The 17,862-nt window shown below is 37.5% G+C and overlaps 1 protein-coding gene across 4 annotated transcripts in view; it reads left to right on the forward strand.

Annotated features, from left to right (window-relative positions):
• The window catches only part of tgfbr3 (transforming growth factor, beta receptor III), a 74,407-nt gene that overhangs the window by 8,736 nt on the left and 47,809 nt on the right, over nucleotides 1-17,862 (forward strand). The window lies entirely within an intron of this gene.

Genomic DNA, 17,862 nt, shown 5'->3' on the forward strand with positions numbered 1-17,862 from the left:
TATAAGCTGCATTCAAGGCCTAGAAGATATGGTTTAAACATTTTTTCTTTAAATGAGGTGCACGAGCCGGAGGCTACATTTTTAAACCCTGCATGTTTTTGCCTCAGCAACTGGTGGAGTCAAAGCTCGAGCGGTCACCACACCAGCAAAAATGATTTCTAACAGTGTTTCTGTTGATCAAACAGGAGAACACTACAAGTGGTGTAAAGGAATTTCTTGACTCATATCATACAGGAGGCTTTGTCATTGTGTGTAACCACAGAGGACAGGCCAAATGTGTGACGGTCAGGCAAACAGATTGAAACCCAGATGCAGGAAGGACTCAGACTCAGCCATAACGATTCCAAAAGTTTAATTCAACCAAGGCAAGGCAGAGCTCAGAACAAATATAAGACGCAACAGAAAAACCACCTCTTAAATAATGAGAACCTGATTAGTGATAGATGGTAGCTGTGACTGTTTCAGGGAGGAAGGCATCAGAAAAGTCCCAGCCAACGTGGGACGAACAAAACCGAGGAAAAGCAAAAACCAAGGGGCAATCCATGACAAAATGCTATCAAAGCTGATGACGCTTTAGATAACTTACGGGACACGTTCGCTCCTTGCTGCTGGTTGCACATTGATCAACACAAAGTCTTGCTGATTTTTTTTATCCTTAAAAATTAAGAAGCGCTGATGGTGCCATCTGCCCTCTTCAGCAGCTTAAGAGAGCAGACCTTTCAGTCAATCTGCCCCCAAACTCTCGAACTCTCTTCCCCCTGACATCCAGAACATTCATTCAAATGAAGCTCAAAATTCTCCTGTTATGAGCCTTTTTTTTATGGTTTTCTTTGCACTGTTTGTTTAAAGTAGTTGAAGTGAACTGCAGCTATTAAAACTGTTGCAGACTCTGCAGATAAAGAATTTTTTAAAATGAAATTTTTTAAATTTTATACCAAATTGTCCTCAATGTCACACTCAGTCTTGAGCCGCCAGTTTCATTCCTACTGTCCTTTGTTTTTGGAAAGTTCATTTCTGAAGATTACAATGGCACTCCGGTGGGTTGACTTTTACTCTCACAGGCCAGTGGAGTCGGTTTTTGGAATGGGCAACGCAAACATAATTTCTCCCACAATGCCAGGATAAAGAACACAATGAAGCCCCTTGTGAAGTTTTCCTCTGGATTCTTCCTCTTACTGCAAAATGCATTGTTATACTGTGTCATAGGGTACTGATATTTACAATTGGACAACTGACTAACCTTTCTCCCAAAGTCCACTGGCAGTAAGTACACTTAAAACAAAGATTTACTCACAAAGTTTGGGAATATTGTCTTGTTTTTATCCTTTCGTTGGTTGTTTAATAACTTCTGAATGACTTTTGCAAGAGTGAAAATCACTGCTGAATTAGCCTTCAGCTATGTTAACTTGTTACATTTATTTAATTCATGGCTTTGTGTGTCTTTCCAGAAGACTCCCACACAAGTATTTTGGTGTTATCTGCCATTGTTAGTTTGAATCCCCATAATTGGGTTTAAACTAGCATGTGAGCCTTTTTATGTAATGCTTAAATAAGTCTGCATTGATCCCTCTTTTAGCAAACTGCAAACCAAGAATTAAGTGTTCTTGTTACAGGTTGGAACTTTAAGCAGCTTTATGCTTTTAACACACCACTATCACCATTTGTTAGTAGTGTCAGTTTCATTCAGTATTTTATAAAGCGGCTGTTTACAACTCTGTTAAACGAAAAGCAAAAACATCAAACTTGGAGACATAATTTACAATTTTGAAATGAACTTGCAAACATTGCAATAAACCCGAGTCATGTCAGCTATATACAGAAAGGCCAGATTGTTTAACTGTACTTTGATTTAGCCTTAGCAACACACTATATCAAAGGGTTTCCAAGGGTGAGAAAATAGGAAGAGACTTCCAACAGAACCCAATCGACTGCTCTGACCTGTTGTTGAGAGAAATTGAAAGTGCGAAATATAAACACTTGTACACACTTTGATAGTTAAGGGAATGTTTATATCACATTTAAATTGGTATTTCACAATATCGGTTCAACAAAGACACTTTAAATCAGATGCAAACATTTTGCCTAGGATAAGGATGAACTTTATCCCTTTAAAAGTTAAGGGAAACTGAAAGCTAAATAAATCGGACTGTGAAAACAATGTCTGACAGTAAACCGGTTCATGGCCTGAAGAAGGTTGGGGACCACTGTGTTCTATGACAGGAAATAAATTAGAAATGCAACAATGAAAAACAAAGACAAACAAAAACTCTGGAATGTTAGTATATCTGGAGTTGTGAGGGGGCTAAAATGAACACTTATGCTTATTTGAGTTAGGGTTGACATTTTCAAAGAAATTAAATCCCTTAAGAACAACGCCCACATGGAAATTTAAAGTATTCATATGATGTAGCTCTTGCATTATTCAGGTATTGCCAGAAGCATTCAATTGAGGTAAAACTCAATAAAAAATGTCATTGTTAAGGATGATTAAAGAAAAGATGGATTCATTAAAACAGAACTTATGTTAATGTTTAAGTCCTAAAGAATCAAGAGTGTTTTGCATTCAGTGCATGTATTTTTTTAAACCTTTAAAGTAAGGCAAACTGCTTATTTCTGTCTGCCTTTTTATAGTTCCACTGGCAGACAAGACTCACTGTGATGCCAGCAGTGGTTGTAGCTTTTTTCTCTTCTCACAGTTGAAGAAAAGGTTTGTCTCTATCCCTAATGTTTTCTTGGGTCCATCATGAGTCAGGGCGGCCAGAATGCATTGTGCAATCGTTGTAACACGAGAGTAGGGGTAGTCGGGGGGAGGAGGAGAGAGGCAGGCGAGGGATGACTGATCTAATGCGACACACTCCACACACAGACAGTGTGCCAAACCGGCAAGGTCCCTTCCAACACGCGAAACCAGATGTTGGCCTCTGATTCATGCTGTGGAGCTAAAACGGCAGAGCACTGAGGCAGCACAGCACTAGACATAGCGGTTGGGATGTTTACATAGCAACGGGAGTCCTGGCTGTGTCTAATTACAGGTCTGCTCTCCCCCATGGCGCAGCCTTTATCTGAACACTGTTGTCAAGTGGGAGGCAGGCTTTCTGACCCTGACTGTTTACAGCTTTTGCTGACCAAACCCCAACATTGTGTAGTTTGATTAAGAATAAATGTGAATAAATATTTATTTGGTTTTAATTAGTTCCTCTTTTAATGCAAAATCTCAAAAATGCCTACAAATTGAAGTTTGATGAACCTTAGTCTCATTTTAAAAAGATTCTGATGCAAAACTGAAGGAGCAAGCAAACTGCTGGCCTCTTCACGTCTCCCTTCCATAGCTCCAGTACGCAGACGTGTAAATAATTTTTGTCAGAGGCAGTAATAAAAGACAGCTGCGATGATTGTATGCTTTCCATGTGTTTCATCACACTCTTGTGGAAAGAAAAAAACAGAACCAAAGTTTGTGGGGAGTTATGTGTGATGTGACTTAATTGAAGGAAATAGTAAGTAATAAAAGTAAAAGAAGAACTTTTAGATATTTCAGTAATGTTTTCTTGGGTCCATCGTGAGTCAGGGCAAAGGTCAGCATTCTTGCCTCACAGCAAGAAGGCCCGGTTCAAATCCCGGCTCGGAGACCTGAAACAGAACATCAATGGGGGACCTTTCTGTGTGGAGTTTGCATGTTCTCCCCGTGCATGCAAGGGTTTTCCTTTGACTCCGACTTCCTCCCACCATCCAAAACATGCTTCATTGGTTAATTGGTTACTCTAAATTGTCCCTAGGTGTGAATGCAAGTGTGTATATGATTGTGTGTGATTGCAACCCATCCAGGGTTTACCCTGCCTTCGCCCACGAGTGGCTAGGCTCTGGCAGCCCCGTGACCCCAATAGGGACAAAAGCGGGTTTAGAAAATGAATGAACGAATAGTTAAAGTAGTCTAGTAGTCTCCCATGCTGAAAGACAGCCAGTTCCTGTCACCAGGTAAACAAAACATTTAACGTTTTATGAGAGAAGATTGAGCGACGAGGAATACAGCCGCTTTCTTGGCCCTTTCTTTTGTTGCATTGACCTTCATTCAATCAACGGGTTTCGACAGTAGCACCGCCCTCACCAGTCCATTCCATTTTCCTATGGACCTACAAGAAGTTGGGGTCCAAAAATGGTACGGTTCGAATCAGTTTAATGGGTCCATTTTATAACAGAAACACTAAAAATACCGGACCGACCCGGACCGAACCAGACCGTACCAAACCATACCACACCACTCAGTGGAAACAAGGCTTTTGGCTCTACGGGATCACCAAACGGTCTATGACCTTGATATTTCATGTGGGCCACCTGCGTCCCTCGTACATGTTTTCCCATTTTTCCCCCACAAACAGCCCATATCCACCGGAAGGACAGATTTGACTAAGGCTTTAGTTGAGGTTTGCACAATTCTGTGCTCTCAAAACAAAGTGTTAATTAAAAACAGGTTTTCTTTATCTTTATAATGGGTTGTTGAATTTTCCTTTTCAGAAATATTTGTTCAGGTATATTTGTCGTCTGATCTGCTTGTCCAATCGCTCTTTCCAGTTGAAAATTGTGCAGTTAAGCTTTCCCCTTCAGCCCTTTGGTATGTGCTAAACCCCAAGGATGTGCATCTTTCTGACAAGTCTTTCAATGTCTTTTATGCCCCCCTTTTCATCAGAATAAAGAGGCCCAGTGGAATGCAGACTTTTTCTGTCTTGACCTTTCTCTCTGCTGTGGCTCCTTCATGCTGGCCTTCTTTGCTGGCACAAAGATGCAGTATTGTGCCAGGCTATGCTTTTTTGATAATAGTAACTTACTGTTATATCAAGGCACTAGGCCTGCACAATATACCGCAAATTTATCGTTATCGCAATATCAAGCTGTGCAATATGCATATCACAAAAGACAGCAAATTTGTAATAAATGGTTACCTTAGATGTGGCCAAACAATCTTATGGCAGCTTGAAGTGTTTAATGGATCGAAAGAATCCCTTTCTGCATTTGACCAATCAGATGGACCCCTTCACGTTGTTAACTAATCGGATGGCGCCCTATTATGTTGTATGTTCGTCTCCTATGTCAACAAGGGTCATTTGTAGTATAATTTTTAAGCTGTTGTAATGGAATGGGAATAATATTTTTAGTTGTTTTGCTAATTGTTTATATACCGCAAATTATATCGTTATCGCAATATTAATTACTAATATTGCATATCGCGAGTTTTCTTCATATCGTGCAGCCCTACCAGGCACCTATTATATAACGGAACCAATACGCTTTTTGTAAAGTATCATAAAAGTAAGATTTTTTTAGGTTATATAGACTAATAAATCTGAATTTACCTTGGGTTTTTTTACATATTACTACAGGTCTTTTCTTTTTCCAAGCTGCCACTCATAACGGTCCAGATAAGAACTTTGAAGGTAGATAAAAAAAAACAAAAACAACATATTTGATATAAAATGATTGTGATGTTTTGTTTTGGAAAGCAGGTAGTGTTTTCTGTTTAAAGTCCTTATTTGTAAGTGGGCCATATTTACAGGAAACACAGATAATAGAAAAATATTTAGTAACTTATCTTGTTTTTGAGACCTGTGTTGTAGAGGTTTGTTTGAAAACTTCCCCTTCCTCCAGAAAGACTTCAAGGTAAACATTACAGCACAGATTTTTCCAAGCGCTGTTCATTGTAGAGTTCCTCCAGGTCAGATGATCCAAACCAAATGTAAGAGTGCTAATATCAAAGTGAGTGGGACACATTATCCCGAAGCCCCCCTACTTTCAACCAGCTGAGCCTGTGAATTAAATTTAAAGACCAGGCATACATGGGGCCGTTTTGCTTTTCACACCGGAATGTTATGGAAGCATCTCGGAGGGCTGTTCATTTGGAAAAACTCTAGAGGTCAAAAGTTTACTTGAAGGAGTCAGCATGAGGCGTTTTATTGTAAAGGAAAGTGGACTCTTACTTTTTTTCCACCTTTTAAAAGACTTGAAGTTTGTGCAGTCTGTTTTTTTGATTCAGTTGTGGCTTGACCAAGCTTTTTATCGCTCTTTAGAGTTTCGCTGTAGCTGCACTCACTGATTAGAATGACTCTTATGCACAGCGGCATTCACTCTGCCCTGCAAACCAAACCCGAACAGTGTCTGATAAAATCAAGACGTTTACTGTGAAAAGGAGATTTTAAGCCTTTTAAAAGTAATTTCACTCTTTCTGCACTACGCTTCACTAGCATGGCATTTGTTTACAAGTGCAAGTGTTTACATTCTGATTGGAAAATACAATGGTTTGGGTTTTTTCAACCAGCTACCTAGAGATCTATAAGAAACGGAGAAACTAAGGAGTCTTGAAGTGAATGAGATCAGATCTTTGCATTGTGAAAAGTGAGCAAAACAGCAGCCCACCTTTTGTAAATAGTGTGTTCTACAAAAAAAAGTTTAAAAATATCTGGTGAATAAACGTGGTGTAGTAACGAGGTGTGGTGGGAGAGTATTATCAGGATGGTCGGTTTTCCTCTCATGCTTCCTATTTTCTGCTCAGAACTTCTTTACTTTCCCTACATCTGTTTACCAGAATGAAAAAAATTTTGCCCCGTTTTTTCTTTTTGATAAACCAATTTTTGTAATCTTGTCGATAAATGAGAGACCACTGTAAACATTCCGAAAATGATCCTTTACAACTTCACATCCCCCACACAAAGAGAAGATCCAGTGAAATTATAGTCCATATGTTGTTGTTGTTTTTTTTTCCAGTTGCCTAAACCATTGGTGGTAGACTTCCTTAATAGTGTTTTGGTCATTGTGAGTTACATTCAGAATATGTGGGATATTTGTCGTCAGATGCCACACTTGGACTGGGAATTTACGACTTCCCTAATAGAGTGTGAGCTTACCTCTGCTCACTGCTTCATCCTGCTCCAGCTTCCTTTACTTCTGCTCTAAATTTTGCTGCGTTTTTGTAGCTTTGCCAGTGAAATGAACTTGCACAACCTTTATGAAAAGCTTTACTCGCTTCCTGTCATGATGGCTTGAGGTTCTGGGGTGGATGGACTAATGTCAACACTGCAGAGCTCCAGACTTTTTTAAGTCCAAAGCCCCTGAGGAAATCACAAGTGGGTAGAATATTACGTTCCCTAAACGGATCTGCATCCATGGGAATTGGTCTTTGTATTAAAAAAAAGAAGAGAGCAGAGGATCTGTGTAATCCCATTCTTCGCATGGGAACTGGCACATCTTGGGTAAAGAGCAGATAACATTGAAACAAACCACTGTGTTGCTTGGCCTATATAAAGCTTTTGTATGGCTAAAGAAACATTGTTTATTCAATATTATTTTACCCGCCTTATTGCTTTCTCTTCCTCATTGTTTTTCTCATGTTGAAAATGTGTTTTTCTTGTTATCTTCCGCTGTGGTGATGTTGGGTTTCATCTAAAGAAACTCAATCATACCATCTCGAGTAGTACTGAGAATCAAACATGAGCACGCATGCACACATGGGAAGGTTCTGTTTGTTTGTCTTGGGAAATGGCTTTGTGGGAATGTCAGATTTGTCACTATCTGGCACAGATTCTGACGTCACTTCCTGTACCCTGGCTTTGGCACTGTGCCCCACTGCAGACGTGCATTAGCTGGAAACACAGGCGCGTATCGTTTGTGTGATAGTGGAGGACTGCAGAGATAAATGCATCTCACCAGAAGTGCTCTGTATTTCTAGAGGCCTACCATGTATAAATCTCATGTGACAGTTTTATAGTCCAGATAAAGGAAGATATCACAGTATAAAGTAGGGAAAATTTTATTCATTTGAGTGGAAATATCTTAGTTTCAAGTCGAGGCTGATTAAAGGAACAGAGTGAAACTTTTTACATTTCTCAGAATTTTTATTGTCTCATTTCTTTTAATGTGGTTCATTGGTAACATTAGCTGCCAGATGTCTTGAAATGAACTGAACTTTTTCTCTTTTTCCAAGCACTTTTATTTTGTGGGGATGCATCTAATAAACATAAAGAAGTATACATCTCTGGTTTTGATTGCAGAGAATTTCTAATGAATTGTCTGTTTTTAGATCAAAATCGTAATTACATGACTTTAAACATGTTGGACCTGGACCCATTAGATATTAGTTGAGAGACAAACACAAATGGATCCACTTTGCTTCATAACTTTCAAACAATCTGAAGACTAAATGATAAAGTCGTTTTTTGGCTTTAATTACAGGGAAAGTAATAACTATGATTATTACTCTAGGTCCATTAAGCTGACATGTTGTGATATAGGTAATGTGAAGCTTTTTGTTCTTGCATAAATGCGTGTTGTGTTTAGATAATAATTGGAACAGAAATCACCTAAATGACTCTGAAAAGTTAACTGAACCTATAATGTTATAAAATTTTAACCTACTTGAATTAGATGACTGACATAAGCTTTAGTATGCTGCTTAGATTATGGTTTCCACCATAATAATCTTTTTGTAGTCTTTGCTGGTGTTTTTTCTGTCTTGGCTCTTCCTCTACTGAGCCACAAACAAGGAAAGTAAACAGAGATACCAAAGATAAGTGATGAAAACAATTTGAAATGGAAAAATTGGAAAAAGGTTTTAAATAAGACAAAAAAGTCAGTCAGTAGTGCTGCAAGTCCCATAATATGTAGAGCAGTTGTGTTGAAACAAGGTCACAGTCAGGTAGAGTTTAGATTTCAGCAAAAGTAAAGGGATGCAAAGGAAAACACTTGCCTTGCTTTAAGTAAAATGCAGACTTTTGTCTTGTTTTAGGATCTACAGGAAGAAGGCAGATTAAGCAAAAGGCTGCTTGGTTGAGTAACTATTATTTTGCTGGCATGTTGGTTTAATGTGTCTACTATTCTGATACTAAACAGCCTATAGAACTGCCTTTAAACAATTTTTTTTTCCAGGAAAAATATTTACCAAATTTTTCATTGTAATTTTATATAAAACCTTATGCACAAGTTAATCTTTTCCCAACAAAACCAAGAAAAAAATTAACAACAAATAATAATCTTTTTAAGTTTTATTGCCTTGGATGGCATAAAGTTTTTAAAAAATATATTTTTAAACTGTGATCTTTCATTTGGTTGATCAGGGAGTTTAAGAATTAAGGTTGCACATGAAATAACCAAACTTTATCACATCAGTTCAAAAGGCTAACAATGACAGGCTTTCATATTTGAAGAATGTGTCTGAAAGAGATATTAGTGATAAAAACATTGCAGAGGCCACGGTCCAAAAGCAAGCTGCCAAGAACGAAGAGTGTCAAGACAGGACAAGAGAAGAGAACTGTTCTAAAGCATGGCAGATAGATGTGCTTGGTTGAAACTAAAACATGATAATACAAAACTCTTGTTCAACCACAGCTTTTTGGGGATTACCTGAGATGGATTGATGAAACCACAGTAAAGCTCAGTGAGAAAGCTTATCATCGCTTTGTTTATAAAGCAATTAAGTGAAACTCAAAAGAAAAGAACACACTATCTGTTGCAAAAGATGAAATTTTATTATATGTTGTGTTAGTGTTGGCACATCTGAATATATAAAAACGAATTAAAAAAAGGCACAAGATCATCATGTTATTTTTGGAAAGGATTGCAGTTTGCCCCTGTGATGAACTGATGAACTGTCCAGGGTGTACCCAGCCTTCACCTGGCAGGAGCTGGGATAGGCTCCAGCAACTCCATGACCCCAAACAGGAATAAGTGGATATAGAAAAAGAATGGAGTAAAATGCAAATTAAGACATAAGGCAGTGAAAATACATTCTACAACTACAAACAAAAAAACAAACACCTAATGCATTTTCTTTCTTTGCTAACTTTAATGTGTCTGTTCTCAAACCCCGTATTTTTTAGTATAGGCCCCGTCTCTTTACACAATACATAAGAAAATGCTGACATTTCACCAGTTTTAAAAGACTTAATGACAAAGAATGTAAACTAATTATATCTTAGGTTTTTCCAAATAAATAAATAAATAAATAAAACATTTTCTTTGCAAAAGATGAATTATATCAATTAAATACTTGGCTGATAAAAAACAATGTATGGAAGTGGTTATCTCAGGAGTCAACTTCTAAAAGTATTGCATTATTTTCTGCTTTATTTTTTGCAATTATAATAGATGTTTTAATGCTGTAAACCCTTCACTACACACTTTATATTCCTAGAAATCCTACTTTATATATATTCTTAGACAGACGTTAACATTTTTACACTCTTTTCTCTTGTATTTACTACAAAGTCCAAAACTTTGTTAACAATAAAGAAGCTAGCAAAGCTAGTGACCAAAGATCTGGGATCATTTAGTGCTTTAAACGCCTCATTTTTCTCAAGGAGCACAGCACCTTAAGGCAAAAACAATGGCCTCCAACACTACAGTACCAGCCTAAAAATTACGCTTTTTGTTGAGTCAAAGTAACTCTTTCTTAATGCAGTAGGTCTTATCAACACCTTGCTAGACTTCAACCTTTCTTGACATTTTCTGTAAATCTGAAATGTTAACAAAAACCATTGTTTGCCAATGTAAAAAAAAAAAAACTTGCTTTGCTCTAAAAAAGCATTCATAAGAAGCTGAGATGAAATGCTTACGTAATTCTTTCCTCCAAGGCAACACACAGGGCTGTTTTGTGTCACACCCCTGAAAAAGCTTGGCTCAAATTATTGTAGCTTCCTGCGAAATCCTGTCTGTGTGTACACTGGAAGGCAAGGAAAGCAAGAGGGTGAAAGTTACCGTACGTGTGGGTGTCACATTTTTTGTGCCCGAACTTGTCACAATCAAAGCCAAAACCACGAAATTGTGTTTTAGTGTTATTTTTGTGTGTCAGTGTTGTTTTTCTACATGTGTCAAAGTGTGATTTGAAATCATGATATTTGTTTACCTAAAATAAATGATATTGTTTGATAAGATCTTTAGTATACTTAAAGGAGAAACATAAACTCTGTGGTCATGAACGGTACACATTATTATAGTTTTTTTTTTATACAAAATGTTAAAAGTTGTTTCTAAATTTTGATAGCTGTACTTTAGTAAATAGATTTTACTACATAAAAAATTCAATGAAAAGCAGTTTTACGACCAACACTTGCACTTTCTGCTTGATGCTATTTATAAAACAACATTTACTGGAGTCAGATCAGTTCACACGATAGTTGTTTTCTAAACCAAACAAGGAGATCTCCGGTTACGACAATGTAATTCAATGTCAAGGAAGTCTGTCAAGAAAGCAGTTTAAGTTTAATAACATTTTTCAAAATCCATAGCAAAAAGAAAAAGTGGACTAGAGGTTTTTTTAAATATAATATGACCCACAAACAAGAGAATGGTCTTTAAACACCTGCCTATCAAATCTGCATTTCTATAACAGCCTTGTGACCACAGGGTGTTTACCCAATTTTAGAAAGTGAAAAATAAAAGGGAAAATACAGAAAACATTTTACTCTAGACTTAAATTTTCAGAAAATTCAGGGTGTGGTGACAACAGTGCTGGCAAAAACGTAGAGCTGGAAAAGCTGGGTGTAAAGGGAGCCATTCTAATCAATGGGTCTCACATATAATAATGGATTGGATTTATCTGCGCTTTTCAAGTCACTCAAAGCGCTTACATTGTGTCCATTATTCATTCACTCCTCATTCATACTTGGTGATGGTAACTGGGGTCATTTATACACATTCACACACCAGTGGAGCCACACTGGAGGCAAGGAGGGTGAAGTGTCTTGCCCAAGGACACGACATTTTGGCTGGTGGGAGTGGGGATCGAACCGCTGACCCTACGATCATTGGACGACCCGCTCAACCGCCTGAGCCACTGCCGACCATGTAAACCTTTTTGTAAGCTCTTTTCGGATGCTAGTTGAGATGACATTTTTTTAATTATATGTCACGGATCACACGTTTTGAAAACCCAAGTAATCCACATTTTCTTTTTCAGCTCAAAGTTTTAAGTCCAACAAATAGCTCAAAATGTTACCGAAGTGACATGTGAACTGCCATAGGTTGAAAAAAGGAAGGTTATTTTTTAACTTTTGTACATTTAGAGTTACACAAAAAGGCCTTTTCCAGAGAAAGTAAAACAGATGAACAGTTTGAAGATGTGCATATGTAAAAGAGTTTGATGAAGTCTTAAACAGGTGTTACAACTTTTTTTGATTACTCGCAATCTTCTCTGTCTGCATAAAAGCTGTTCTGGAACACACTATGGTACGTACCCTTGTGCTTTGGCTAAGCAGTACTGTACAGTAGAAAGTGATGTATGGAAGAGAGACACTTCATCATTCACAACATCATGATGGTGTATCAACAATGGAAAATAAAAGTCTTTTTTACAGACAAATTGTAAATAAAGTCAAGGTGGCAGTGAGTAAAGTTTCTTTTACAGTAAAAAGATGCTCAGAAACTGGGGGAAACTGACAGAAAGAAGTCTACCAGACCTAAAGTCACAACTGAATCAGAAGGCAATTTTCTATCATTGCTAAAACACCGATATAAGACAGAGACAAAGTACCTGAGGACAGAGAAGAAGATAAAAATATGAAGATATGAAGTGGCCGGCACAGTCTTCAGACTTAAAACCCCTTTAAGCTGGTTGGGTTGAGCTGGATAGAAGAGTAAAACCAAGGCAACCTCATGCAGAAGTTTCACAAATGCCTTACAGTTATGGGAACTACTGCAGGAGACTTGCAATCAACTTTACTAAAAAAAGGTTTACCGGTAGTCTTTTTTTTTTTTTTTGGCAGAAAGCATGCTGCGACTATGATCCGCTGTTATATTTGCAAAAGGTAATGAACTAAAAGTTCAGAAAACATTTTGGTTTATAACAGGTTCCAGGACTTCATTTTGTAACTCCAGTTACTTTTTTGTATCTTCTCAAAAACCTTTCACTTAACATGTCTCAGTAAAGAATTGGAAGAACTTGAGTATTCAAACACTTATTGTAGGTAAAATAATTTTTCTTTCTTTTTAAATTTTAAAACCAGGTTAACTTCTTTAATATCTTACAAAAGCTTAAAGTTTTTAAATTTGAAATTGCTACATGTCAATTTAAAGCTTTTATAGTAACATTTAGCAGATGGGATGGAAACATTGGTTTTCCTGTGGCTTGTAATTGGATTTCTAGGTGAACTAGTGCAGTGGAGTTCTAGGTCAGCACAAAGCAAGACTTAATTGGAGGTAATGTTTACTATTCATCCAAATGTATTGTATACAATCATGCAGTCAGACTGCCTTTGCAAACATTTGGGGGAGAATGAGTCTGCCTGAATAGTTCAGAGAATTCAAGCATGGTACCATGATGGGAAGACTTTTGGTAATGAAGTTCAGTTGAGAAATTTCCATGCTACTAATATTCCACAGTCAAGTGTCAGAGCTAAAATAACAAAGAGATGGAGAGATGAGTGAGTTTGGTGTAGAAGAACTGCACAGAGTTCTAATTTCAACTTGACAGAACACCTTCGGGTTAAACTAGAGAAGACTGTTCCGCTCGTCTCACATTAGCATCTGACAATACTAACACGCCTCCAGAAAAACAGCCAAACTTTATCATAAACCTCTCATTAAAGCCTATGGATTATGAACTGTCTTATGTTTATATGCGTTCAATGTGGTATCCTCCTACTGTTTGTATTATGATACAGCCTACATGCCCAGAAATACTGCCTGGGATTGTTGGATGTAACATTTGTAGAACAGTTTTGCCCCATTTTTTTTAAGTCCCACTGACCATAGTTCAGAGAGAACCTCAGAAACTTGTGCCGGTGTCAGTTTAACAAAACTCATAAAGTCACAGAGGCTTCTTGTGGATTCGATCACATTTCTGCAAATAGACATGACTCAGCCACTGGTATGCAAATTTGCCATCCAATGGCGTTAGAGTTACTGTGGTAAATATTTAGTGTGAGGACACTGATTGACCATTAGTGTTGGTTGTACCTTGACCACACTTCGATCATGTCTAGTAGGTCGGAGCCTGAATTTGCTATTAGAGTGACTTTGAAAGGGTCATTAGGTTGATTTGACGAAAAGATGGCAAGGTAGAGGTTCAAATATTGTTGCATCATTTTTACCATTCAGTTTTATCTTACATTGTGTGTTATCATACTTATATCAATTCTTTTCTGTTTTGATAGACTTTATTATAATATTTGTGCTATTTGTTGGTTATGAACTCACTTGGAAAACTAGACATTTATGGTTGGTAATATAGGCTGTATTTTACGACAAAAAATGGGTAGCAAAGAATTCAGTGTACTGTTTACAATAAAAGAAAAGGACTGGTGTCAAAAATGATCTCTGACTTTAGTGATAGCCTACCATGAACGTACAGGACAGAATGGAAAGAGAAAACAATAACTATGCGGTTAAAAACCCTTTTTCCCCTGACTGTACCCCACTGCTGAGGCACTGAGGGTCAGCAGGGAAAAATTTAACATTTCTATCTTACTGTCTGTCACTTGGCCTTTAATAGTTTCCACATGTTCCAAGAGAAAACTGTTGGCCGTCTTTCTCAATGTTTAGTGTGATGCATTTTGAATGTGAGTGGGCCTCAACTGGCATGAAATATAAGCCCTGTCCCAGGGGAAAATGCCTATCCAAACACTTTATCAGAACATACAATTCTTACTGTGTGGGGTTTTGCTCAGAACTCTGCAACTTGTTTTGTACTGTTGTCTGTTGAGATGCCTCATGTGTTTTATGTGGGTCACACAGATGCTAACGGAAGTACAGTATACAGTAGAGCACCTTCTCAGGCTGTACTTTGGCTTGTGAGTGATAGAGGAAGTTGCATCTACAACAAAAAGATGATCAATATCATGACCCAAAATGTTAGGAGTGCTTATTTTAAAATTATGATTATGCAGACTGAGGTTGTAGAAGGCCATCTGAACAAAATGTTTGTTTGGTGCTGTCATTTAAAGATTTAAGAAAAAAGCAAAAGTGAGAAAATGTAAAAAAATGAGAAAAAAATGCAACAACAATAGCATTAATGTTTCTCAGGTAATGAGAATGTGTTTTGGACAGAAAATTGTCAGCACAACATTTTTTAAGTTATTCAAGATGTCAATAATTGTCAAGTTTGGCCTACAGCTCTACATTTGACCCTTTTGGATGATTTGCTCAGCTACTGGTGTCAAACCACTGAAACTTGTTATTTAGAGTAGCAACAAAAGAAGATGTGATGAACACAGCCACTTTATACATTTCTTGTGAACAGTAAACCAAAAGGAAAGTTTTGCTAATGTGTTACAAATTTTTTCAAGTTTTTTTTTTTTGGATGGACTGGCTCGATTCCCATTAATTTAAACACTGTAGAGTTACCTAACTATTCAAGGATGTTCCAGAAGCTTTCATGACACAGTTGTAGCAGACAAAAGACACATTCTCCATTTGAGATTTTTTAAACCTGAATTTCTGATGGATCAGCAATGAGTTTAAGTCTGTGAAGATGGTAGAGTCCTGTCTTGCATAACAACTAAGAGCTTTTTAAAACGCTCCTGATTGCTCCTGATTCACCACGATATGAAAAAGAAATAAAATACTCCAAAATGCTGTTTCAATCTTAATCTTCTTTAAATATGTCCTCCAATATGAAAATAGTGCTACAAGAACATGTTAAAAACACCAAAAACACCATTTTCATTAGAGTGGGTCTTTTAGAGATTGGAACACTGTGTTATAGTCACTGTTTGAAACTACAACATTGGGTGCTTTGTCAGCTCATTGAACTCCTGAGAACTCAGGATGTCTTCAAGTTGTTTATGGTGTGGATTTGGACAGCTCCTGTTGTGCTTGTTTGTGCAGATTGTAAGCATTTGTTGTGGCTGTACCCATTGCTTAGGGAAGTGAACAGCCCACACTTTTTCCTTTTTAAGATAGCAAAGTTGTATGTGTAGGAATTTCCAAATTGTTATATAATCTTAGAGGATTACTGCCAAAAGAACACTGAAAAAAGCCCCTGCTGGAGGTTGTCTCATACCAAAACAAACTTTTGCAGTCTTTCATTTTTTTTAAACTTATTTGTCACCTAGAGTTTTTTTTTTTTTGTAAAAGAAGACAATTTGATATTTTACTCTTTTGGTAATGAGACACAATTATATAACACCACCGGCCTTTTTTTAATTATTATTTCAGAACAAATTGAATCATAACATTCGCAATTAAAGATGCTTGTCAGAAATATTTTCTGAAGCTAAAATATTTAGTTTCAAACTTAGGTGTGTTCTGGGAAACATGAACAGATTACACTCTCTTGTTTCCAAGAGAATTCCTCTGCTGTTGGATCAATAAAAAGTGATTGTATTTGTACGGTAGTACAGCAACCAAATTCAAATGAAGCGTGTTCCATCAGCCTTCATTCTCACAGCACTCCATGGAAATGCTCTTATTAGGGGCGTGTTCTTATCTATTATCTAGCTCATTGGGCAACAGCAAAAATTCGGAGGATAAATGCAGAAATGTAAATAGCTTGACAGAAATGTAATCAAATTCCTTTTCAACACCAGCTCAGGTAAACAGATAGAAGGACATTAGGAGTATTGGGCTCCCCTGCTGGTAGAGGGTGGAACTGCAAGCCACACCAGACTTGTTTAACCCTTGTGCTATCCTATGACCCCACCCTTACATTGATGTGTTCTCCCTACCATGACAAAGGTGGATAAAGGTGGAAAGATTTCATGTAATCTATGGACACCAGTGAAGATCACAAATCATTGAAAAAAAAGGTTCAGCGCACTGTCTAGTGCAGGGGTGCTCACACTTTTTTGTGTTATATGTTTGTGTGTGGTGTGTGTGTGCGTGTGTGTATATATATATATATACATTAAATACTATTAGTAAATGTTTGTTATTTATTTTTATTAGTTACATGTTTATTTGAACATTATTGTTTATGTACTGATGATTAAAAACTACACAGTGAGATTACACAAAGATACTTTTGTATTAACAGATATGGCGTTTTAATACAAAGACAGAAAGCAGCAACCATCGTATGTCATGCTCTGCTGTAAACCGTGCAATAGGGGAGGATGGCTTTCCAAAGAGCTGCTGGCTCCGTACGAAGCGCGTGCCACGTAAAAAACAGCTTCCTTAATGAGCTCGTATTTATCGGGGGAGAACCACAAAGCTGATAGCAGGAGGACACACGCTGTGCGGCTTCAATAAACACTCTGGTTGTCCGGAGTGGTCTTCTGCGGGGGATTTGACGTCCCGCGGGGCAGAAAGCGACTTTCTGATGACAGAGAGTTTGCGCTCAGTGAATTTAAACACGCGTCTACAGTGACGTATGTATCAGAGGATGTCCAATTGGCCAATCTGCATGTCAATCAAGTCCCATACTTTTTAGTGAGGATTTTGATTGGCTGGTGGATTTTTAAGAATTACTTTTTTTTTTTAAATCTTTTCCGGCCAGTGATCTACCCTCTTGTCCTTGAAGAACGATTGGTTGATCGCGATCGACGTAATGAGCACCCCTGGTCTAGTGGGTCTAGATGACCCAGCACAGGGCTTACAAAAAGCGCCAACAGCCGAACTGACTGTCCATTTCCACTCAGCAGGAGGCAGACTTTCGCACTCCTTTTTCTTTTAGTTATAGAATATTGTAAGGCTTGTAAATAAATCTGTAAAAAGTTTTATCCCATGTCAGTGTAAACTTATGGATCATATCCTCATAACAATGTCATAGAAAAGATTTTTATGTTGCAACTAAATGAACAAACAAGTAAGAATGCAAATGTTTAAAATAGTGAAAAGAGGTTTATGCAAAATGTTTCATTACCTTCCCAATTTATGCGAGTAAAAATGTTTTCTTAATACATTTGTATTACAATATGTCTTCACAATCATGTGAACCTTTACTGTTAA

This window comes from Oryzias latipes, chromosome 4, assembly GCF_053564925.1.
Source record: "Oryzias latipes strain Hd-rR chromosome 4, Olatipes_Hd-rR_3.1".
Classification (NCBI taxonomy): domain Eukaryota; kingdom Metazoa; phylum Chordata; class Actinopteri; order Beloniformes; family Adrianichthyidae; genus Oryzias; species Oryzias latipes.